The sequence below is a fragment of the Podarcis filfolensis genome (genome assembly GCF_964270895.1).
Source record: "Podarcis filfolensis genome assembly, chromosome: 11".
Classification (NCBI taxonomy): domain Eukaryota; kingdom Metazoa; phylum Chordata; class Lepidosauria; order Squamata; family Lacertidae; genus Podarcis; species Podarcis filfolensis.
In genome coordinates this window covers 48029151-48053655 of record NC_139613.1, presented here as the reverse complement: position 1 = coordinate 48053655, position 24505 = coordinate 48029151, and the positions used below count along the sequence as shown (strand labels likewise).

The 24505-nt window shown below is 41.9% G+C and overlaps 1 protein-coding gene and 1 long non-coding RNA gene across 4 annotated transcripts in view; one reads left to right on the top strand and one right to left on the bottom strand.

Moving 5' to 3' along the window:
- MARCHF3 (membrane associated ring-CH-type finger 3) overlaps positions 1–24505 on the top strand; it is a 176517-nt gene that overhangs the window by 47504 nt on the left and 104508 nt on the right. The window contains exon 1 of one of the 3 annotated variants that reach the window (XM_083577162.1): positions 18364–18383. The exons of the other annotated variants lie outside the window; for them this stretch is intronic. The gene's annotated coding sequence lies outside the window, so the exon portion shown is untranslated. Of the gene's footprint in view, positions 1–18363; positions 18384–24505 lie in introns of those variants that run through there. 3 annotated transcript variants of the gene reach the window in all.
- Positions 2219–19223, bottom strand: LOC310745129. Its single transcript, XR_014539966.1, has 3 exons — positions 19043–19223; positions 4665–4716; positions 2219–4014 (listed from the first exon to the last, which is right to left on the bottom strand). It is a non-coding gene; the product is annotated as an uncharacterized lncRNA (long non-coding RNA).

The following is a 24505-nucleotide window of genomic DNA, read 5'->3' as shown; positions in this document are numbered from 1 at the left end:
GCATGATTAGTTTAAAACACCAGTACAGCATTTTTCATTAGCGTGTTCAGGCCAGCATGCACCTGTAAAATCAACTCCATGCTCCATAAATTATACTAAATTACTATGGCTGTTGTGTCCCAATACATCATGCACCAAAAATTCTGACAATCCTTGCATTTCTATGTGATGCAGTAAATTATAAGATTTTTAATAGCCCAGCTTTTAAAGTTCTTCTTTGCTCTTGGCATGCAATAATTGAAGTGCTTGGAAAATCTCAATGCCAGACACAGCTTATCTTTTATTTTTACATGTAAGCCAATACCCACTACAGTCATAGAATAAAATCAATGTCCTCTTGTAGGTCATGAACTAGGTGCATAACAGGAAGCAGAGCATGGGCATAAATGCACCGTTTTCTCAACAGAGGGATGTAGAAAGTTGAGTCTTCCCAAGTGTCAATAGTGGAAGCTGTGCTTTTTAATTTGTTCATAAACAATCTAGACCAGGGTTTCCCAAACTTGGTTCTCCAGCTGGTTTTGGACTACAATTCCCATCATTCCTGACCACTGGTTCTGCTAGGTAGGGATGATGGGAGTTGTAGTCCAAAAACAGATGGAAACGTTTGGAAACTCTGATCTAGAGTTAAGTATAAGCATATCATCATATGCTGGTCATAATTGTTCAGGATCAACAAAAAGGGATTGCAAACTGCTTCAAAAGGACCTATTCAACCCGACAAAATGGGCCATAAAAAGGCAAACGCAATTCAACGTAAACAAGCATAAAGTGAGGCATGCTGGTGGCCAAAAATCCTAATTTCACATGTACACTCATGGATTCTGAAGTGGCCTCGACTGACCAGGAGTGAGAGTGTGTACAGTTCAGGTCACCTTACCTAATAAATGGTTATTGTAGAACTGGGAGAAGTTCAGAACAGGGGGAGCAAAGTGATCAAGGAGCTGGAGCAATGCTGCAGAAAGGATGTATACAATGATGCCTGGCATGGGGGAAGTGGGTAGAGGAAAGTTTCTCTGCCTGTTTCACAACATGAGCTCATGGGCATCCGGTGAAGCTGCATGTGCAAGATTCAGGACAGGCATCAAAATATACCATACCCTCCAACATTTCTCCAATGAAAACAGGGACATCCTATTCCATAATAATGATGATAATTTTATTCTTTATAGTCCACCCATCTGACTGGGCTGCCCAGATGCTTTGCAGGGCTTCGTGTGTGTGTGTGTGTGTGTGTGTGTACATACATACACACAATAGAACTATACAGGGCTGCCTTTAGATTTCTTCTAAAGGTTGTCTTGCCTTGGGGGTTGCATAACTCCATACCCCCAACATTTATCCTAAGAAAATAGGGACATCCTAAGAAAAAGCGGGACATTCTGGGATCAAATCAGAAACTGGAATGGTTCTGTAAATCCGGGACTGTCCCTGGAAAATGGAGACACTTGGAGAGTCTGATACAGTGGTACCTCGGTTTTTGAACGTAATCCGTTCTGGAAGATCGCTCGAGTTCTGAAATGTTCAAAAACCAAAAACTCAATAGCTGACAGCTACGCCTCCAGATCTTGCTGTTAGAATTCCTGCTCCATGATTGCAGTCATGGGATTGTTGTCTATCACATGACAGTATATGTTTTGACTCCACAGAGTGGGAAGTGACTGAGACAGGATGTTTTTGTTATTGTGTTCCGTGAAGTGGGACTGTTGTCCTTTGTTCTTTTTCTCTTTGCTGTCTGATGTTAGAGAGAGAGGGAGCCATGTTGCAGTGCTCTGTGTGTGTTTATATGTAAATAAAGTAGATTAGCCAAAATGCTGAGGTGCTGAGGTCTGTTACGCAAGCTGCAAAGACTCTGCGGATCCCTAAGTGTGCCAATGTCTGTTGGCATCAGTCGCTGTGGTGTTCAGGCTGAAGAAAGCTTTTGAAGCTCCCGAACGATTGACCAGGAGGCAGAGAACATGCCAGTCGGGACCTACTCAAGTGTAGGACGAGCTCCTGACACTTGCAGTCAGCTGAAGCCGCGTAGCATGTTTGACTTCTGAGGCATGTTCGAAAGCCGAAGCATTTACTTCTGGCTTTACGGCGTTCGGGAACTGAAATGTTCGTCAACGGAGACATTCGAAAACCGAGGTACCACTGTATACTTCTTTAGACACAGAACATATTTAAATCTGTGGAATTTGCTCCTGCAAAATGCAGGGATGGTGACCAACGTGGTTGGGTTTAAAAAAGGGTTAGGGAAATCCATGGAGGATGAGGCTATCAGTGCCTGCTAGGCATGATGGCTATGCTTTTAGGGCTGGAAGCAGTATGCTTCTGGGTACCAGTTGCTGGAAAACACTGGAAGTGAGATTGTTCTTGTGCTCAGGTCCTGCTTATGGGCTTCCCATGGGCTTCTGGTTGGCCACTGTGGGGACAGGATGTTGGATTAGAAGGGCCACTGGGCTGATCCATCAGGTTCTTCTTATGTTTTTATATTCATAATAAATTAAGGAAGATGTCAGTTTGCATTTCCTAGTGCTGAAAGTATTGATCTGATGTGTGGAGATCTTTCCTATTCTAATTAATTCAAGAGGGTTCCGAAAGCTTCTCTGTGTGAAAGAAACAAGCAGAAGGTTCATGTTGTTTGGGTTATTGCTTCAGAGAAGCTGAGTACAGCTGGCTTAAACTGGCTCTGTTATCTCTTTCTGTCAAGATCATGCTGACTATAATAATAAGGCCAGAAGGAGCCAGGGTTTACTTTCTATCGCTCTTTCCTTCTGGTGTGGTGTTCTGTATATAGTATGCTTAGTGTTAAGGTTTTAGACTTATTATAAGTTATTTTAAGTTAAAGTCTGCTGCAACTGGATTTCTTATGGATAGGGTCAATCCTGATTGTATTGGATTTGTGACCATTATGCTCATTTGCCTTCAGTAACAGTAAAGCTCTGCTGGATGAAATATTAATTGCCTCTGGTCTATTTTTGGGGAATCCTGCAATGTGTTTAGGTTTTTACTCTGGTAACTATATGTCGGAGTTCTGCTCTGGATCAATAAGAGTAGTATTTAATGACAGAAGAAGCCACTTATTACCCACTGGTTAAGTCTTAAAATATTTTAGAACCAATTAGTCTTAAAATATTTCAGAATTGTTACATTGTAAATATTCTACCACAAGAATGTGGAGTCCTGTGTCCTTAATGCCACAGAAACTGAGAGAGTTCTTCCAGTTTTAGTCATTGTAGTAGGGTATTTGGAATATTCCATTCCTAATTTGTCACGGGCTAATATGGGTTAGATCATAACAGCCACTTAGTTGTCTAGCTGGAAGAAAAGTGACTCCGTGTTACTATAAATCTTTTTCTTTGTTGCTTGGGTGGTAGTTTTTTTATATTTTCCTGTCATTGAAGAAGGAAAGACAGAGGCGAGCAAGTGGTTATCTGATCTATCTGCTACAAGTAGAGCCGCTGATATAGCAAACATCACTACAAGCACTTGAAAATAATGGTTAGCACTGCTCAGTCAAAAGCTGGATCCACCATGGGATATGACAGGTGACTGCTTCTTCATCTCAATCTTCTGCTTGTGGCACCGTTATAGAAGAAGAAAGAAATCCCACAAGAGTGGTCTGTGAATTAGAGCAGATCCGCACTTGTTTTCTCGCTGTCTTTTCCCCTACGTGCTGTTCAGATGATGTGACTAATATTACAAACATTGTGTTTTGTGTATGGCTACCCTTCTCAGCAACTGCCTTGCTATTGGAAAGTGTTTTCATTCCGTCCGCCTTTTTCCTCTCTCTCGCTAGCGAAATTGATTGTAACGAAGGCTATTTGTTGATTTCCATCTGGTCAATTTTACCACGTCCACTGACCTTTTTCGGACTGTGGGAAGGCAATGCAATTAGGAATTATGAAAGGGAACAGGTCCCCCTCCTCTCTAGCCTTTGTTTGTTGATCTGCCTACTGATGTTGAATTGGCAACGATGACTGTAGAAATCACCTTTTTTGTTTTGTTCTGCCTATTAATCAGTATAATCATCTGTACAAGACAAAATACACCGTTTGGTACACACAAAAGAAAAGAAATGGAAACCAAGGTTAAGGAAGCTGAGATAAATAATCTTAACTATCACAGAAAACATGCTGAGAAATTAACCTAAAAAACCTGGCAGGGCAGCATAAAAAAATTGCCAGGTGTTGTTTCACGTATTTTCAATCCCCATCCCCACTGACTTCTTATTGTGAAAATATGTGGTGGCGACTTATATCAGACATTAAAAAGGATACAGTGGTACCTTTGTTTTCGAACATCTTGGAAGTCGAATGTTTCAGTTTTCGAACGCCGAAAACCCGGAAATAAATGCTTTGGTTTTCAAATGCTTTTCGGAGGTCGAACATTAAACACGGTTCCCGTATTGAGTTTTTTGCAAGTAAATGCTTCCGGAAGTAAATGCTTCAGTTTTCAAACATTTCAGAACACAAACAGTCCTCCGAAACAGATTACGTTCAAAAATAGTGGTACCACTGTAGCACAAAACAAACAGTTCAGTATAAAAAAAAGGTTTTAACCTTGATTAAAGTATTGTACACAGCATAAACTGATGTTGATATCATGGTGACAATTATGACAGCACCAAGAATTCTGAAAGAATTCTGAAATCTGGGTGACAAAACAAAGAAGCCACTCACCTAACTTCTGAAAAGCAGGAACCCGGATAAAGGTCTTAAAAAATTATATTAACTGTTGAGAAAGTACATATGAGAGAAGGCAGACCATTAAATGCAGTACCAAGCCCCTTGTGATAAGATTACACCTTCAAGATAACCATAATATGCGGCCTGGCTCTCAGCCAATGGTGGTGATATTTTTTATATCGGTATTCACATATTCACAATCAACTAATGAAATGGCCCTTTCGGCACATGGTGGGACATATATTAGGGATTTTTTTATAATAAAAAAAAGAGTTTTGAATAAAGTTTGTCAATATGATAGTCACCGTCACTCGAAACCCTCCTGTTAAGGAAATTATACCTTACTGATATTTTAAAGGTAAAGGTAAAGGGACCCCTGACCATTAGGTCCAGTTGTGACCGACTCTGGGGTTGCGGTTCTCATCTCGCTTTATTGGTCGAGGGAGCCGGCTTGCAGCTTCTGGGTTGGCCAGCATGACTAAGCCGCTTCTGGCGAACCAAAGCAGTGCATGGAAATGCCGTTTACCTTCCCGCCAGAGCAGGGACCGAGCAACGGGAGCTCACCCCGTCGCGGGGATTCGAACTGCCGACCTTCTGATCGGCAAGTCCTAGGCTCTGTGGTTTAACCCACAGCGCCACCCATGTCCTATATGATATTTTACCATACTGCAATAAAGCATTTTTTAAAACTGGGGGGGGGGGGAAGAGAAAAAAAATTGGAAGATCCTTCTCAGGTTTTATGAAAATCAGGACCAAGCCGAAATTGCCTTCCCAATGTCTTACTGCCCCATTTGCAGGTGGTGACATGGGGAACATTTTGATGATTATGGGTGGGGGAATGAAACTGTTGCTTTCTGTTGCCGGCTGGCTGCTGCTATCTTTCCCCCAATATCCTCCATCACAGTGATATTATGTCGCCACATAGCTGTGTTCTTTAGATTTTTGGGGGCGGTGGGAGGATGAGGAGTCAGCAGCTGTTGGAAGAATAGCAGTGGGATCTCGCACTCACAAATTTTGTTCTTCTCCCTGAATTTTGCCAGGGGATTTTGAAACACTTTGGATTTCAGCTCCCCTTTTGTCCCCCACCCTCTTGTCATAATTCAAGCTAAATTTGGACTCTGTAGCGTCTGAAGTCAGTTGAGGTTGATGTAAAAGGGTCATCGTGACACTCTGAACTTCTGTTAACTGAGGTGATGCAAGACCTCTGTGACATAACATTTCTTTTCCTCCCTGAACTTAAAATCCAGTCATGCATTTCACTTTTACACCTGGAAAGTATACATATATGAGTAAATAAGTTACTCTTTTTGGTGTTCCTGTTTATTTTGAAGGAGGAGAGTTCAAAGAAGAGACCTTTGCAGAGATGCGCCCTCTTTTAGAGGGTGGGCAGTTCTGTATCTGGAGCATTCGAAACCAGTTCCATCCTAGCCATTTCAGAGATGGCGCCTGCTTAGATCATGGTGTTGGATTCGCAAGTCTTGAGCTTGAACAGGGGCAAAGCCAACAGTTATCCTTTAATTGTGGGCCTAGGCAAATCATTTTTCTCTTTTACAACACAAATTTTAGAAATCACTGGATGAAGGAAATCTGATGAGTTTGGGAAGCTTTGGATAAACACTTAAGGACTCCTTTTACCCAATTCCACCCTCCCCTCCCCCCACTTTGGGCTTAACAGATACTTTCCCTGGAACTGTTAGTGTTTGCAGAGCAAATATTTGGTCACCATGTGGCTTGAAGGAAACTAATTTGGTGCAAGGTTCGAGAGCGCTAAACTGCGCATTACACTAAGTTTGTGTGTTTGTTTGTGTGGTTTGTGGTAACAACTGATTGTTTGGGGTTCTTTTTAGAGGGGGCTGTCTAGATTGGTAGAGAAAAAGTTCAACTCTTTTGTTAGGGTCATAGAGCTCACTAACCCCCTTCTCCCCCACCCCAAGCTGCCATAGGCTCCAAAACTATGGGGCCCTGGTCTCTTCAAACCCCCCAGTAGAGTATTTAGGGGAGCTCCCCAAAAAACATTTCCTGCAAGTTAGTGCCTTCTTCCTTCCCTTGGGCAGACACCTCCCTGCCCACCCCCAGCCACACACCACCATCTTTTCCCGACTTGCCTACCAACTTTTGGCACCATTTCCAAGCACATCTGAGCCGGGGCAGCTGGAGAGGTCAGTAGGAGAGGTAGGTGGTGGGTGGGCATGGGGGCAAGCGGCAGGGTGTGGGAGGTGGGTGTGCAGGCAGAAATTTGTTGCAGGCATGCGGGGGGGCAAGAGGCAAAAAAAGGGGGGAAAGGGGAGGCTTGTGCCCGGTCGCAAGCAGGGTCAGAAGGTGTGTGCTGCAGAAGTGCGAGGAGGGGGGAGAAGTGTGGTGTGCCCCCCCATTCAGGGGTACCTTGGTTCTCAAACGTAATCCGTTCCAGAAGTTTGTTCCAAAACCAAAGCGTTCCAAAACTGAGGCACGCTTTCCCATAGAAAGTAATGCAAAATGGATTAATCCCTTCCAGACTTTTGAAAACAACCCCTAAAACAGCAATTTAACATGAATTTTACTATCTAACAAGACCATTGATCCATAAAATGAAAGCAATCATCAATGTAAAGGTAAAGGGGCCCCTGACCATTAGGTCCAGTCGTGACCGACTCTGGGGTTGTGGCGCTCATCTCGCTTTATTGGCCGAGGGAGCCGGCATTTGTCTGCAGACAGCTTCCGGATCATGTGGCCAGCATGATTAAGCCACTTCTGGCGAACCAGAGCAGCACATGGAAGCGCCGTTTACCTTACCGCCAGAGCGGTACCTATTTATCTACTTATTTATCTACTTGCTCTTTGACGTGCTTTCGAACCGCCACTAGGTTGGCACAAGCTGGGACTGAACAACGGGAGCTCACCCCATCGTGGGGATTCAAACTGCCGACCTTCTGATCAGCAAGTCCTAGGCTCTGTGGTTTAACCCACAGCGCCACCCGTGTCATCAATGTACTGTACTATAAATAAGACAGTATTGTAGATGATGAATTTATTTTATTTTATTTTTCCATACCTGCACTGATGGTCGTCATTCTTTGGATGGGGGGCTTTTATCCATTTCCGCAGTTGCACAATCAATCAATCAATCAGTAGCTTAACTGGGTTCCACACAGCCACAAAAACAAATTAACCGAAAAAGCCTCAAAAACAAAAGTGCAAAATAAATAGCAAAAACAAAAGCACCAAACTTAATCCGTTCCGGAAGTCCATTTGACATCCATAATGTTCTAAAATCAAGGTGCAGCTTCTGATTGGTACAGGCGCCCTGGAAACTATAGCCAACAGCCGCATTGGACGTTTGGCTTCTGAAAAACGTTTGCAAACTGGAACACTTACTTCCGGATTCTGGCGTTTGAGTACCAAGGCATTTGAGATCCAAGGTACCACTGTATTTTGTTCAAGTTGGCCCTGATGCTATTTGTCGCTGGAAGGAAGTTGCTTTTGGATCCAGTAAAGAAACTCTTGCTTTCCCGCATTTTAAGAATGTTTCCTCTCAATGAATGGGCTTGGATTCCATTAAGAGACTCTGAAGGCTCCTACTGGCAGAATAGCAAGGCAATTTTTGCCAATTCTCCTTTCCTTCCATACTGCTCTGGCAGGTCTCTAGAGTAGATTTTTGGGAGAGTCGAGGGGGCTGTGAGGGCCTCCCCACTTCTGCTAGTGGGGATCTTCTGTGAACAGGGTTCAGCTCTTAAGCAGTCTGGATCCAAGCCATTGTCTCTGCGGAGAACATGTCAAATAAAGCTATGATAATGCAATACAAGGAAAGGAATGGCCAATTATAGAAGAAGCTGTCAGTGCTGTCTGAGCTGTTCTGCAAGAGAGGCTACCTAATGCTACTGCAGTATATGAAAAGCTTAACCAGTCCTACTGAGGACCTTTGGAATTGCAGATGAGGATCCTGTACTGATGCCAACGATATTTTCAGGCCAGTTGTATCGCCTCCACCTTCACCCACTTATATTATCCTTTCTGGTTTCAGTTGCTGGATCAGTGCTATTGGCTTCAGGACAAATGTTTTCACTCAAGCCAGAGACAAGAGGAATCTCTGCCAAGCCAAGGCTAATGCAGTGTTGGTTTATTCTGTTTTTACAATTTGCCGAGTTTATCTGGCAGTCATTAACTGACATTCAACACATCTGCTCTATCGCTTGATATGCATTTTAATATAAAATCAAGTGATAAACAAAGCTTAGGATCTCAGGGCGCCAAGTTCTCATTTTTAAAAAAGTCAGAATGTCGATCCAAACTTCAAATGTGGAGTCCTGACTTCGTGTCTGTAGAATAAGGCTTAGTAAATGTCCTTGCGGCTTTGCAATACAGTCGTACCTCTGGTTACGAACTTAATTTGTTCTGGAGGTCCGTTCTTAACCTGAAACCATTCTTAACCACTTTAGATAATGGGGCCTCCTGCTGCCACCGCACGATTTCTGTTCTCATCCTGGGGCAAAGTTCTTAACCCGAGGTACTACTTCCGGGTTAGTGGAGTCTGTAACCCAAAATCTTTGTAAGCCAAGGTGTTTGTAACCCGAGGTACCACTGTCCAGTCATACCTTGGATGCCGAACACCTTGCAAGTTAAACGTCTTGGCTCCCAAAGGCCGCAAACCCGTAAGTGAGTGTTCCAGTTTGTGAACATTCTTTGGAACCCGAATGTCCGCCGGGGCTTCCAGGGCTTCCGATTGGCTACAGGAGCTTCCTGCAGCCAATCAGAAGCCGTCCCTTGGTTTCCAAATGTTTTGGAAGTCGAACAGACTTCCGGAATGGATTCCGTTCGACTTCTGAGGTACCACTATACATGGTTAAGAGATTCGCTGAATGGCAAGAAGTTGTAGTACATAACGGTCAATATCCAATGTGGCACGTGGATGATTGTGCAGGGGGAATTTTCTGCTACTTCCTCCCCAGTGGAGACCCTGTTCGCCCTCTAAAGCCTCTCCTAAGGATCCAGGGAACCTCAGGTAAAGCCTGAGGAATGAAAGTCATACCCTCTGACATTTTCCCCATGAAAATAGGGATGTCCTATTCCATCATCATCATACCCAGCCCATCTGACTAGGCTGCCCCAGCCACGCTGGGCAGCTTTCAACATATATAAAAACATAATAAAACATTAAACCTGAAAACACTTCCCTATACAGGGCTGCCTTCACATGTCTTCTAAAGGTTATATAGTTATCTCCTTGGCTTGGGGGTTGCATAACTCCATACCCTCCAACATTTCCCTGATGAAAATAGGGACGTCCTAAGGAAAATGGGGACATTCTGGGATCAAATCAGAAACCGGGATGGCTTCTGTAACTCCGGGACTTCTCCTAGAAAATAGGGACGCTTGCAGGGGCTGTAAACTTGGGAGGGCTGCATTGAGAGCAGGCCACTGGGTAAAATTGGGTGAGGGCAGCTTATGAGAAAGTGCTGCGAGCACATAGGCAGTAATCCTTAAGATGGCAGCAGTGCAGGGCAAGTGAGAATGATGCAACATGAGCAAGGAAGTCATGACAGGAAGTTAGCCAGTTGACATAAGAAATGTACCCTATCCAGTTTTTACCTTTCAGTTTTCATCCAATGAACTACTGTATATTTCTTCTTTTTAATAAAGTTGAATCATTGTAGCTATGGTATGGCATGACGATTCCAACTCCCAAGGTGGCTGATAGCAATGAATTAAACCCTGAATTGGGTCTGGAAATGAATGGGCAACCAAAACAGCAGTTTTAAAATGGGGGTTATTATCACGAACAGGAGGCATGTTCCATTTTTCTCCTCCAATCCCTATACAGTGGTACCTCAGGTTACATACGCTTCAGGTTACAGACTCCGCTAACCCAGAAATAGTTCCTTGGGTTAAGAACTTTGCTTCAGGATGAGAACAGAAATCGTGCTCCGGCGGCACGGCAGCAGCGGCAGGCCCCATTAGCTAAAGTGGTGCTTCAGGTTAAGAACAGTTTCAGGTTAAGAACAGACCTCCGGAACGAATTAAGTACTTAACCTGAGGTACCACTGTAGTTTTTTGGGTTGGTTTTTTCCAATTTATGCTCCTGAAAATACCACTCGTAGAGACTTGGAAGTCAATAGATAGTCAATAGATAGGCTGGGATGGGAAATAGTATCCCAGCCTTCTCCAGTTTGGTGCTGGCCAGATGTTTGTCCCTCCCCATTGGTTGTGCTGGCTGAGGATAATGGGAATTATAGACCAACACACCTGGAGAGCACGAGGTTGGGGAAAAGTGTGATATGCGATTAAATGACTAAAACAGTTCTTCAAACTATCCTGTTTTTGTAAGGAAACGTCTATTGGGTATTCTGCATTGGCAGTAAGGAAATTAACCTTGTTTGCCAGTAGTTTTTCCAGAACATGCTTTGGAAAAAGATTCCAGAACTGAAAGGGGAAGGAACTGAAATTAAAGAGATTTGTTTATGTAAAAAGTTATATAACCAAGAGTCAAAGCTGTAACTTTTTTTGTAATTTTTTTTGAAAAGTTTGCCTCCCTTTATTGAGCACTCATGTTTAAAAAACAAAGTCTATTTTTTGGCTGCTGCCTTGGTTCCACTGAAGGTGACAGGACTTACTTCTGAGCAAATTTGTATGGGATGTCATGGCACATGTTCATTTTCTTTTGGCTCAAGTTGCTTCAATATTTTTACAAAAAATAGTCAGGCAAAGAAAAAAATGTGATCACACCTAAACTCATTATATGTTGTGAAAAAAACAACTTTGATGATTATCCAAGCAATTATTCTTGGATGTAATTAGCATTCAGGATCAGAACTGAAGACTGAACAGTCATTTTGCTTTAAGACACTAATGTGTTTGTTAATGGTTTCAAACGTTCTTTGTTTCACTGTTGAAATAATGAAGCTGCAGATGATTCTTTTGCTTCGCCATTCAAAATCCACCATTTAAAGTGTTCATAATCCTTAGAGTACCTTTAAAAAACCCCACAGAACTGACATATTATGGGAGAATTCTTATGACCATGCCTTTACTTTCATTTCAAAGAACGTCTAATAAGAACTGCACCAGATTAGCACAGGAGAATTTGCTAAAATTGATGAAGTTTGCTGGTGAATTTAGTTAGTATATTCAAAGATTAATTCTTGGCCCTCCATCACAATCTTCTTCATTGGCGATCACTTGTAGCTGAATAAGATTGTCTTCCATGAACACGGTCTTAGCAGAGTGTCAAAAGATGACACAATATCACAGAGGCATCAACATAGTTTCTGCTCTTTAAAAAATCAAAACAAAACTCTTCAGTTGTCCTGGGGTCAACAAATGCTGGCTGCTCTTCCTAGGTCACACATAACATTAAACCATGGTTTTTTAAACTATGGCATCGTCCTAAATTGCTGGACAAGGTTCACACATAACAATGGCTTGACAACAAACCACAGTCTGAAACCATGGTTTGCTGGTGCCTTATGTACCTAGGTTTGTTTTCAATATTGCTTGCTGTCTCACCCTTCCTTAACCGTTCTTTGTTCTCTAGTAACATTTTCCAGTGGTTGCAAATAAGGATTCAGGTGTTGACAAGAAATCTCACTGTTTCTCAAAAGCTCCTGCAGAGATTTGTTGGGCTGAAGTGCAGACACAATGTGATTGCCTTTTGATAAAAACCCAGTATTTCTTCTAGTTGGGTATCTGTTGCACGCCGTAGAAAACTCTCTCTGGACCTTGAAGTTACTTAAGCTCCTACACTTTTGCCAGCGAATTCCCAGAATTAGAAGCCTAACCTTGCTCAGAACTGTGGCTGGAGATCCTTCTCACCTAGTGAACAAGTTCACCACGGCAATTACTCTATAGGAATTGAAGTTTAAAATAAATAAATAGATCCTATGCTGACTCCAGGGAAAATCCCACCATCTTTTACTTTTATCCCAGTTTACAAGAATCCTTTCCGGAGCTGAGCAGAAAGAAAGCAGTCATCTGAACGCTGCTGACCACTCAGAGCTTGGGGCTGCTTCTTCCAGCTGCTTCTGTCCGTCTTCATCATGCTGTTTGGGATCATCTAGGTGGTGCAAATGTTGAATCAGCTGTTGCTGCAGCTACTGCTCTTTTGCAATCACGTGGCCGGCAGGGACTACAGGAAGCTGCGATTGTTCACTCAGGAAAGTGACACAAGTAAAGCAAGGATGTGATTGATGAATGTGGTTGGTTTTCTTGTGGTTCGCAGGATCAGAAAGACTGCTTTGACTCTCTCCGAAACGCAGGCTGAATGGACCACGAAACAAAGGGACTCGTGCCTTCTTAGCAGCATACAACGCTTACTGGAATGTTAAGTCCTTTTGCGATGCTTTTAAGGACAAGCTCCTGCTCTTTTGCATATTGAAAGTCAATTCAGGTTAATTTGAGAATGGAGGTCTACAAAGGCAAGGCGCTTCATTATCACCATGACATTTCAGTAGCTTCTGGGGCAGTTGCAATGGATTAGGCAAAATACCAGCTCAGCAGAGATCTGTTCTGTGGCCCGAGTATACACTTCAGAGGATGGCATTTGGGTCACGCAGCTGCATGTACTTCATATAAGTCACTACCATATATGCTGGCTCAGCGGCTCAATTGCAAAAGCGGGGAGCTTAAAGGAAAGAGAGGAATGCCGGCAACCCATAAGCTAATTTTCGCAGCAATTTTGCTTGCTAATAAAATGTATGGGAAGATGTCTGCATGGTGATGAAAAGAAAACCCACGTGGAAAGTTGCACACTTTAGTTGATTAATGTCACCCACTAATCAATTGAAATTAAAATCTTATTAAAATCTCCTCCTACTGCGGTTAATTGTTGGGGGCTGACAGTGCCAGCACAATACATTTTCCTACCTGAAGATTAGGCCAAATGATCCTCTTCTTCTGTTTTTGTTTTTTAAAAAATAAATGTTGCAGGTTATGTTACTTCCTTGCATGAAAGAGCAAGCCTGAGGAGCTGACAATTAAATGAAGTCCTAGATCTCTTTTAAGACCTACAGCCATATAGGCTATGTAAAATATATTTTAAAAATACAAATAACACAATAGCTCATGTTGTTTGTATTATTGTTGCATACGCTCCAACATTTCTCCGATGAAAATAAGGACGTCCCATTCCATAATAATAATTTTACTGTTTATACCCAACACATCTTACTGGGTTGCCCCAGACATATGCCCCAGACATATATAAAAACACAATAAAACGTAGCACCTTAGAGACCAACTAAGTTTGTTCTTGGTATGAGCTTTCGTGTGTGACAATTTGTTTATTTTATTTATATATTTCTACTACGTCAGACCAACACGGCTACCTACCTGAATCTAGGATTGCCTTCAGACGGCTTGGATGTCAGATAACTCCATACCCTCCAACATTTCACCAATGAAAACAGGGACAGCCTAAGGAAAAGTGAGGGACACGGGTGGCGCTGTGGGTTAAATCACAGAGCCTAGGACTTGCCGATCAGAAGGTTGGTGGTTCGAATCCCCGCGATGGGGTGAGCTCCCGTTGTTCGGTCCCTGCTCCTGCCAACCTAGCAGTTCGAAAGCACGTCAAAGTGCAGGTGGATAAATAGGTACCACTCCGGTGGGAAGGTAAACAGCATTTCTGTGCGCTGCTCTGGTTCACCACATGACCCGGAAGCTGTACGCTGGCTCCCTTGGCCAATAAAGGGAGATGAGCGCCTCAACCCCAGAGTCAGCCACGACTGGACCTAATGGTCAGGGGTCCCTTTACGTTTTAAGAAAAAGTGAGACATTCCAGGATCAAATCAGAAACTGGGATGGCTTCTCTAAATCAGGGATGTCCCTGGAAAATAGGGACACTTGGAGGATCTGTTGTTGTAATCAGAGCTTCTCTACTCGAAATTACTCATTTCTAAAACTTCTCTTCCTTAGAGCAGACCAAGCTGACATGGTGTCTTCCAGATTGCAGCTCCCATCCGCCCCAACCGCCAGGATCAGTGGTTAGAAATGATGAATCTGTAGTCAACATCTGGAGAGCATCCTGTTAGCTACCCCTACCCTGGTGGAAGTGATTCTGAGTCTTGTTCCATGCATTCTTGTTTCCCACATAGTTCTTCCCAATGGCGGCTTTCTACATTTTGCACTATAGCTTTGAGCAGTGTTGTTGACGTTCAAGTGAAATAGGTGCCAGTATATTCTTTAAACCTGAATTTCCCGCAGTAGTGATACGTAGATCTTTGACATGTTAATTTGTAGGTGCCCATTATGGATGTGGTTCTAATTCGGCCACATGCTTTATATTTCAAAATTTGAAATACAAATATAAATATATTTCAAAATTTGAAATATAGGCAAAGAATGGTCTTTTGCAAAAAGCAAGCAAGCAAGCAAATAAACTTTCAGTTAACGAAACAGACAAGCCTGTTTGTTTGTTTGTTTGCTTCCTTCCTGATCCTTAAAAGCACTTTCGTTGGTGTGTGTGTTTGTGTGTGATAATTGCATCTTAATTCAATAAAACAATCAATTTGTTGATTTTAAAATCAATACTGAAGAAGAGGTCTGTATACAATCCCTGCCCCCCCTACACACACACACACACACACACACACACTATTGGGTATTATTTCTGTGTTGTCTTCTATGCTCTAGCTCAATGGCAAGCCAAGATTCATTCAATGGAACTACAGTCGTACCTTGGATCCCGAATGCCCTGGAACTCGGACGATTTGGCTCCCGAACGCCACAAACCCAGAAGTGATTGTTCCAGTTTGCAAATGTTCTTTTGGAACCCGAATGCCTGATGGGGCTTCCGCGGCTTCTGATTGGCTGCAGGAGCTTCCTGCAGCCAATCAGAAGCCATGGTTTGGTTTTCAGACGTTTTGTAAGTCAAATGGACTTCCAGAACGGATTCCATTTGACTTCCAAGGTACGACTGTACAAGCTTCTCCTGGATTTTGTGCTATATTTTAAACCTAGGCAAAGGTTTGGTAAAATATAATTATTCTGTATCCTGACCTTAGGGAAATTACTCAAATTCTAATTGGGTAATTGAATTATGTTTGCCTATGATTCTTCTTGATATGTTAAGCATTATATCATTGGCTGAAGCTTTCAGATACAGTTGCTAAATATCCACTGCATCCCCCATACTTAGGTTCCAGAATCGTGGAGATGATATAATCTCTTCTTGGTTCATTTACTCAGTCCAAATATGTCCAACTTTACTGTGAATGCTTTCCCAGTATAGAGAATGGCTGTAATTGGACGGTACAAGATTAATGTCTTTACATAGCAAATGATTTGCTTGACTTCTTAGGCTGAAGACAGATGGTAGTTGCTCCAGAGGGTAGAGGATAGCATTGAAAAGGAATAATCACTCCTAATGTCTACATGCCTCCTCCATTTGCCTCTGGTACAATCTGTTCTTCAGATTTTCACTTGGGACTCATCTATACAGCTGCAAATAAAAGGTTTTAAGCATGTTTTTAGTGCAATATACAATGTGACACTAGATGGCGGTGGTGAGCCTCATGGAAAATTCAATGTATTTTTTAAAAAGCTTTTAAAACAAAGCATTTTCAGAATGGCTTTTTTATCTGTGTGTAGATTCCACCTTGGTTTTGAAAATCTGCGAAATGCATTTGACTAGAGAGCTGGTGAAATTTGTGTGTACGTTATGGGAGACAAAGTCTCTCTTGCTAATTGGTCAGTTCTCTTAAAATCCATTGTGATTCTCTAGTCTTTCAGGGCAAGTCTGAGCATGTTTACTTTGAAATACATACCAATATCGTTATCATAGTCTGGAGGAGCGCCTAACCGGCTGGAATCTTAACTAGGAGCATTCCTGTTAGAGGGCTAGGATACACTGCAACAATCTGTTGCAGACATCATGTGTCATGTTCAAATCTGCCTAAAATGTCTTGCAAGCAACCTCTCATGCACCGGCTCGGTTTTGAAAGGAACTCTTCCAAAGAGTGCTTTTTTGATCTTCAGTTCTTGCGAAGCTTATCTCAGTTGTTGATAACATAAGTTGTTGATAACACCGTTTAGGGGAAAAAAATCCTGGACAAATACTTGAGATTAGTCACCTAAAATTAAACTTGGGCAAACAGAAGAAACAGTTGAGGTGATTAAGATGCAAAGGGGATACAAGGCTGCAGTCTGAAAATTGATGCTATGCCATTATTTTCTGTCCCACCTGGGAGATGTTGCAGTCACTTTTTCTCCCACAGGTTTTGCATATTTTCTAAGGGAAGGTGAGAAGCTACTGCTGACTCAGGAGGTGCGGGTGGTGCTGTGGTCTAAACCACTGAGCTTCTTGGGCTTGCTGATCAGAAGGTTGGCAGTTCGAATCTCTGCGACAGGGTGAGCTCCCGTTGCTTGGTCCCAGCTCCTGCCAACCTAGCAGTTTGAAAGCATACCAGCGCAAGTAGATAAATTGGTACCACTGTGGTGGGAAGGTAAATGGCGTTTCCGTGCGCCCTGGTTTCCGCCACGGTGTCCCATTGTGCCAGAAGCGGTTTAGTCATGCTGGCCACATGACCCGAAAAGCTGTCTGCAGACAAACGGTGGCTCCCTCAGCCTGAAAACCACAACCCCATAGACACCTTTGACTGGACTTGACTGTCCAGGGGTCCTTTACCTTTACCAAAACGTTTGAAAACCAAGGAGCCACTTCTGATTGGCTGCAGGAAGCTCCTGCAGCCAATCGGAAGCAGCAGAACCCCTGTCGGACATTTGGGTTCCAAAGAACATTCGCAAACCGGAATACTCACTTCCAGGTTTGCGGCTTTCGGGTGCCAAAATGTTCGACTCGCAAGGCATTTGGGATCCAAGGTACGACTGTATATATTAAAAAATCTTAGACAATTAACTTAATGGTTTTACTGAGGGTCCTTTATGTGCTTCAGTTATGAAGCACTCAAATATCTCCTCCATCTCAACAGGCAAAAACTGATCCTATGCATGGTGTCTCAGAAGTAAGTCCCACTGTGTGGCGCAGACCTTATCCCCAAACCTCCTCTAGATTGTCTTCTTAAATTACTGTATTCCTCCTAATTAATATTCTCCCCACATGACGATTGCCCCCAGTCAACTTCTCCTAATATATTATGCACTCAGATCCTGCCCTCTGCTCCCACCCTCATACGCCATAAGATTAAAACTTTCTATTTAGTTTGATTGTGCACTGACCACAGGATTGGGTTCAGATCTGTCTCTCATTTTAGGAACCATTCAATTATACTTTTATTTCTGGTCTGAAGCAGTTTAGCTAAAAACAAAGCTCTGTTTCTCACCATTCAGTATTAGAGGGAATAAAAAGTGGCTGTATTATTATTATTATTATTATTATTATTATTATTATTCGCTTCTGTTCTAGAAGTGGATGACATTTGTAGCCATAGCAGCCGCCCCTCAGAGTGGATTAAGACTGCCAAATTACAAGCAAATCCATCCAGAGGGCTGGACATTTGTTTCTTTGTAGAAAAAGGAATTGCCTCAAACTTGTTCGTTGGAGGGGAGAACCGGATGAAATTTACAGCAAAGGCATCCCTGCCAAATTTCAGAAGAATGGCTGTGATGCTTTCCCTGCAAGAACAGGCTTTGCAGTTTGGGATGTGTAAAAAAAAGGAATCGCTTAATCACCCATAGTGTTTTGTGGCTTGAATACTGGAGACACACGAGAGGTGCTCCTGAATAACAAACGCGTCAAATTGCAGACAAACAGATCCAGGGGCTTTTGTGCTTCAAAGTTGATTGCAGGTAAGTAAAATGGATTCACTTTCCTCTGTGTGGTCTTCTTTCTACTTACTTATCCCTCCCCCAAACCATTGTGACTGCAGAGCCACGGTAAATCTTCCCTGCTGGTTAAAAGTGAGACATGTCAAAAGACGCTCCCTTTTCTGCACATTTCCTTTGTATATTGTAAACTTTACATCTAGAAAGCTCCACCCTTCCTCTACCCCAAACAGGTGTTTCCTGTATGCAGTGCTTTTTTCTGGGGGTACGCATACCCCTAAACATTTTGTGAATCTTTGTACTTTGGTCCATTTACTGTATTTATTTCCCCCGATCTGAACTATAAAATGGTGATTTTCTTGAGTCAAAAGGAGAGTACCCCTAAACATTTTTTTTTAAGAATAAAAGCACTGTCCCTGTTATGTACTGAAGTTCTCACCCTGGGCCAGCAGGAGGATACTGTAGATAGTTCAGGTCCACATATGCAAATAAGGAATTGAAAGTGACGTTCAGTGATTGGATAGTTACAGAAAATTGTTACAGTTACGTTGTACTGGAGCTCTATATAAGCAGGCTGGCTGAACCCTTCAGTTCAGTTCTGTTCTGACCTGTGAATAAACAAGAGCTGTTTGGAGAATCGCTGTGTCGTCTGATATGTTCACCCACAATTTAACAGTCCCTACCTGGAGATGTTTGGGATTGAACCTGAGACCTCCTGCTTGTAAAGCAGATTGCCTAATGCTGTGTTATCGATATGCGTTTCATATTGTATTTAAAAGGAGAGTGGGGTGGTTCTCTTAGAAATCAGGATAATCTGAAATGGAGATACGAATATAAACAGAGATGTTTCAACAAGAAGTATCAGGTGCCTCAACAAAGGTCCGTATAGTAAAAGTTATGGTTTTCCCAGTAGTGATATATGAAAGTGAAAGCTGGACCATAAAGAAGGCTGATCGCCGAAGAATTGATCCTTTTGAATTATGGTGCTGGAGGAGACTCTTGAGAGTCCCATGGACTGCAAGAAGATCAAACGTATCCATTCTTAAGGAAATCAGCCCTGAGTGCTCACTGGAAGGACAGGTCCTGAAGCTGAGGCTCCAATACTTTGGCCACCTCATGAGAAGAGAAGACTCCCTGGAAAAGACCCTGATGTTGGGAAGGGGACGACAGAGAACGAGATGGTTGGATAGTGTTCTCGAAGCTACCAGCATGAGTTTGACCAAACTGCGGGAGGCAGTGGAAGACAGGAGTGCCTGGCGTGCTCTGGTCCATGGGGTCACGAAGAGTCGGACACGACTAAACGACTAAACAACAACAACAAATCAGGTGCCTCAAAGTTCTGAAGAACTTTGAAGACTGAGGAGCAGTGTCCAAGTAGGTGGGTTGTCAAGGTAACAGTGACCTGCCCTCCTTTGTGACATCTTTTTGAATTCTGGCTTAAAAGTCACAAACCAGATGTGTCCAGTCCGGGGGTCAGGAGGTAGAAAACATAGGTTTTGGTTGTGTGTTTCTACAGAGAAACTTCATAATGTTAAAAATGTAAGGATTTCTTCTGCTGATACTCAGAACTTGGAGTGAGGGGACTGGGGTCACCCATGTTGCCTCGTCTCTCTTGAAGGTCACCAGTTGCTCCCCTGTGCTGCTGAGTCCAGACTTCATTTAAGGCAGAGCTTTCCAAACTGTGTGTTGCGACACCTGCAGTGTGTATAGGTGTATCGTGCAACGGCTTGCTTGCTCCTCCTGGGTTGGTTTAACCTCCACTGTTTGGCGTTCTTCCTGTGTGTTTCTCTCACTTCCAAACTGCAGCTCCAAGCTTCAGTTTTTCTGAGATTAACAGTACAGTGGTACCTCGGGTTACATACACTTCAGGTTACATACGCTTCAGGTTACAGACTCCACTAACCCAGAAATAGTGCTTCAGGTTAAGAACTTTGCTTCAGGATGAGAACAGAAATCATGGTCCGGCGGCGTGGTGGCAGCAGGAGGCCCCATTAGCTAAAGTGGTGCTTCAGGTTAAGAACAGTGTCAGGTTAGCGGGCTTTCTCCCGGGCAAACATTTGTCTGATAATACGAGGAACATAATTAATATCCTAGAAAAATTACAAGTGAATATTAATACTAAAGCAGTTATGATATTTGTGGACGTGGAGAAAGCCTTCAATAATATCTCTTGGAATTTTATGAAGAAGAATTTACAGGGGATGGGGGTAGGCCAAGGTTTTGAAAATGGTATAGGTGCTATTTACTCAGAACAAAAGGCAAAATTAATTGTGAACAATGTAGTGACAGAAGAGTTTAGGACTGAGTTTAGGAACACGACAAGGTTGCCCAATTTCTCCATTGCTTTTTATTTCGGTCCTGGAGGTTCTGTTAAACATGATTAGAAGGAACCAATTGGTTAAAGGCATACAAGTGGGAGCTAAGCAGTATAAACTGAAAGCATTTGCAGATGATCTAGTATTGACTTTACAGGAGCCAGAATCTAGTACTAAAAGGGTATTGGAACTGATTCAAGAATTTGGACAGGTTGCAGGTTTTAAGTTGAACAAGATGAAAACCAAGGTTTTAGAGAAAAATCTAACTGTGAATGAGAGAGAAAAGTTTCAGGAGGAGACAGGATTAACATTGGTTAAGAAAGTGAAATATTTAGGGGTTAACATGACTGCTAAGAATGTGAACTTATTTAAGGATAAATATGAAAAATGTTGGACTGAAGTGAAAAAGGACTTAGAAATTTGGTCAAATTTGAAGTTATCATTGCTAGGCCGAATTGCCGTGATAAAAATGAATGTACTGCCAAGGATGTTGTTTTTGTTTCAAACATTGCAAATTCTGAACAATATGGATTGTTTCAAGAAGTGGCAGAGAGATATTTCTAGATTTGTCTGGCAGGGCAAGAAGCCTCGAATAAAATTTAAGATATTAACTGATGCTAAAGAAAGAGGTGGATTTGCCCTGCCAGACCTTAAATTTTACTATGAATCAGCTGCTTTTTGCTGGCTGAGAGAATGGCTGCTTCTTGAAAACACTGATGTGTTGGATTTAGAAGGTTTCAACAATGTATTTGGTTGGCATGCATATTTGTGGTATGATAAGGTAAAAGCACATAAAGCGTTTAAAAACCATATTGTTAGAAAAGCACTGTTTAATGTTTGGATAAGATATAAGGATTTGTTAGAAAATAAAACCCCAAGATGGTTGTCTCCAATGGAAGCGAAGGCTCAGAAAAAACTCAATATGGAGGCCAAATGGCCGAAATATTGGGAAATTCTAGAACAAGATGGAGACAGAATAAAACTACAGAGTTTTGAGAAATTGAAAAACAGAGTGCGAGATTGGCTTCATTATTACCAAATAATGGAGGCATATAATTCGGACAAAAAAGTTGGTTTCCAGGTGGAAAAATCAAAATTGGAAACAGAATTGTTAGATCCCAAAATTAAGAACTTGTCAAGAATGTATAACTTGCTGTTGAAATGGAACACTCAGGATGAAATGGTAAAATCTGCTATGATTAAATGGGCACAAGATGTTGGGCATAACATTATGATGGCTGACTGGGAACTGTTATGGACCACAGGTATGAAATTTACGGCATGTAATGGTCTAAGAGAGAATTTAATGAAAATGGTTTACAGGTGGTACATGACACCAGTCAAGCTTGCAAAAATCTATAATCTACCTGACAATAAATGTTGGAAATGTAATGAGACTGAAGGTACATTCTTTCACCTTTGGTGGACATGCCCAAGGATTAAGACATTCTGGGAGATGATTTATAATGAAATGAAAAAGGTATTTAAATATACCTTCCTGAAGAAACCAGAGGCCTTTCTCCTGGGCATGGTCGGCCAATTGGTGCCAAAGAAGGACAGAATTTTTTTTATGTATGCAACAACAGCAGCAAGAATACTTATCGCGAAGTATTGGAAGACACAAGATTTACCCACCCGGGAAGAATGGCAGATGAAGTTGATGGACTATATGGAACTGGCAGAAATGACTGGCAGAATCCGAGACCAGGGAGAAGAGTCGGTGGAAGAAGATTGGAAAAAATTCAAAGATTATTTACAGAAATACTGTAAAATCAATGAGTGCTAGAAAAATGTTGGAATGAAGTTATATGGCTTTAGCAGAAAGGTTATAAGGAATTAAGTATAAATGGATTTTTAATGTATTAAAGAAAAAAAATAAGGTTAAAATAAGTTAAGATAAATTACAGGACAGAAAACTGAGGAAGATGGAAAGGATTTTCTGAAACAGTTAATTGAAGTGGAATACAAAAAGGGAGGTGTGAGGAAGTCGTGGAAATAAGTGTATGAAAGATAAGATACTGAAATAATGGATGTGTTTTAATTGTGTTTGTTGTATTTTTGTTAATTTAATGTTTTTAATGTCAGTGTTATGTAGTGTTTTTGCTTTTGTATTGTATTGTATTGTTTTGTTGAATTATTTTTCTTTCTTTTATACCCTTTAAACTGCTAATAAATATTATTTTTTTTTTAAAAAAAAGAACAGTGTCAGGTTAAGTACGGACCTTCGGAACGAATTAAGTACTTAACCCGAGGTACCACTGTAGTTCAAAATCCACCCTATGCTCAGCTGGAAGGAATAAAGAGGTAGGTGCTTTATTTACACACGCACACTCATTGGGACCCGCCAACATCTGCCCAAAGGTTGGATGCTAATGCCGTGCCACTGGTTCCTTGTGATGCGTTTGCTAGTGTAATGCTGTTCCTTCCCTAACCCAGCTCTAAACGGTGGACATGACATCTTCCTATGTTAGCAATAAAAAATATTTGGTTCTGCTGATCACACTGATGCTTAATCAATGTTTGGTAATAATGGATGGTGGGAGCTCTGTTGTGAAGGATGCATTAATTTTCCGGGCCTGCGATGATCTTTCTCCTCTTGCAGCATCCTTGCCAGTCATGCCATCAAGTAGCTCTCTTAATGGATGTTGCACATCTAACCCTTAACAGCTGGAAGAAAAATGGCTTTGTTAATGGGCAGCGCAAGACGGAGCTTTGCATTCAAAACAGAGCTGCAGAATTAAGTGGTGGAAGGGCATTGGCCCTTGTATAACACCAAGCCCATTGTCTGCAGTTGGGATTTTTAAGGCGGTTTGTTAATAGGGCAATAAAAACGTAGTAGTTAATAGCCAGGATTTTCATTTTTTCCTCAAGGCTGTTTGGATATTTCCCCTATGGGAGCACATGTTTAATGTTTAATAAAAGGAATTATGTTTGCAGTTAAACCAATATTCTTAGGGTGATTTTCAGCTAGGTTTTACTCGGACTGGACTTGTTGAAATGAATGGACCAAAGTTAAGTCATGTTCATTAATTCCAGTGGTTTATTCCAAGTAAAACATAGTTGAACGCCACCCTTAATGCTTTCCTGCCTGAGATCATCACCGTCTGTTTATTCGAGTGCCACTTTCCCAGAAAATTGTTCTGTAAGTGATTCACGGCATATTAAGTGGCTGGTAAGTAAAACAATGCAGGAAACGTATGAGATACAATTAGGAATAATTATAATAACAGTTAGCATTTTTTAAAAAAACAAAACAAAACCATACACCCAACCTCCACAACATCAGCTTTTACATAACGTCACCTTTTAGTTCAGCTGCGTACATTTCTCTGATGAAAATAGGGACGTTCTATTCTACATCAGGAAACCTCTTCCGCATTTGATCTCACTGAATATATGTATATGTCATAGACACATATACATTAGTCACTGTGGGCCAATGACAACCTCTCTGCTGAACTTACCTTACAGGATTATTGTTATGTACTGAAGTTCTCACCCTGGGCCAGCAGGGGGATACTGTAGATAGTTATGCAAATAAGGGATCGAAAGTGATGTTCAGTGATTGGATAGTTTTAGAAAATTGTTACAGTTACATTGTACTGGAGCTCTATATAAGCAGGCTGACTGAACCCTTCAGTTCAGTTCTGTCCTGGCCTGTGAATAAACAAGAGCTGTTTGAAGAATTGCTGTGTCGTCTGATATGTTCACCCACAACTTAACAATTATTGTAAAGAAAAAATGTGTATGGGAAGGGATTGTGTGCAACATCTTCCACTGATAAATGGAATGAAATATTCCTTTAGTGATAAGCTGTCTTGAGTCTCTGTC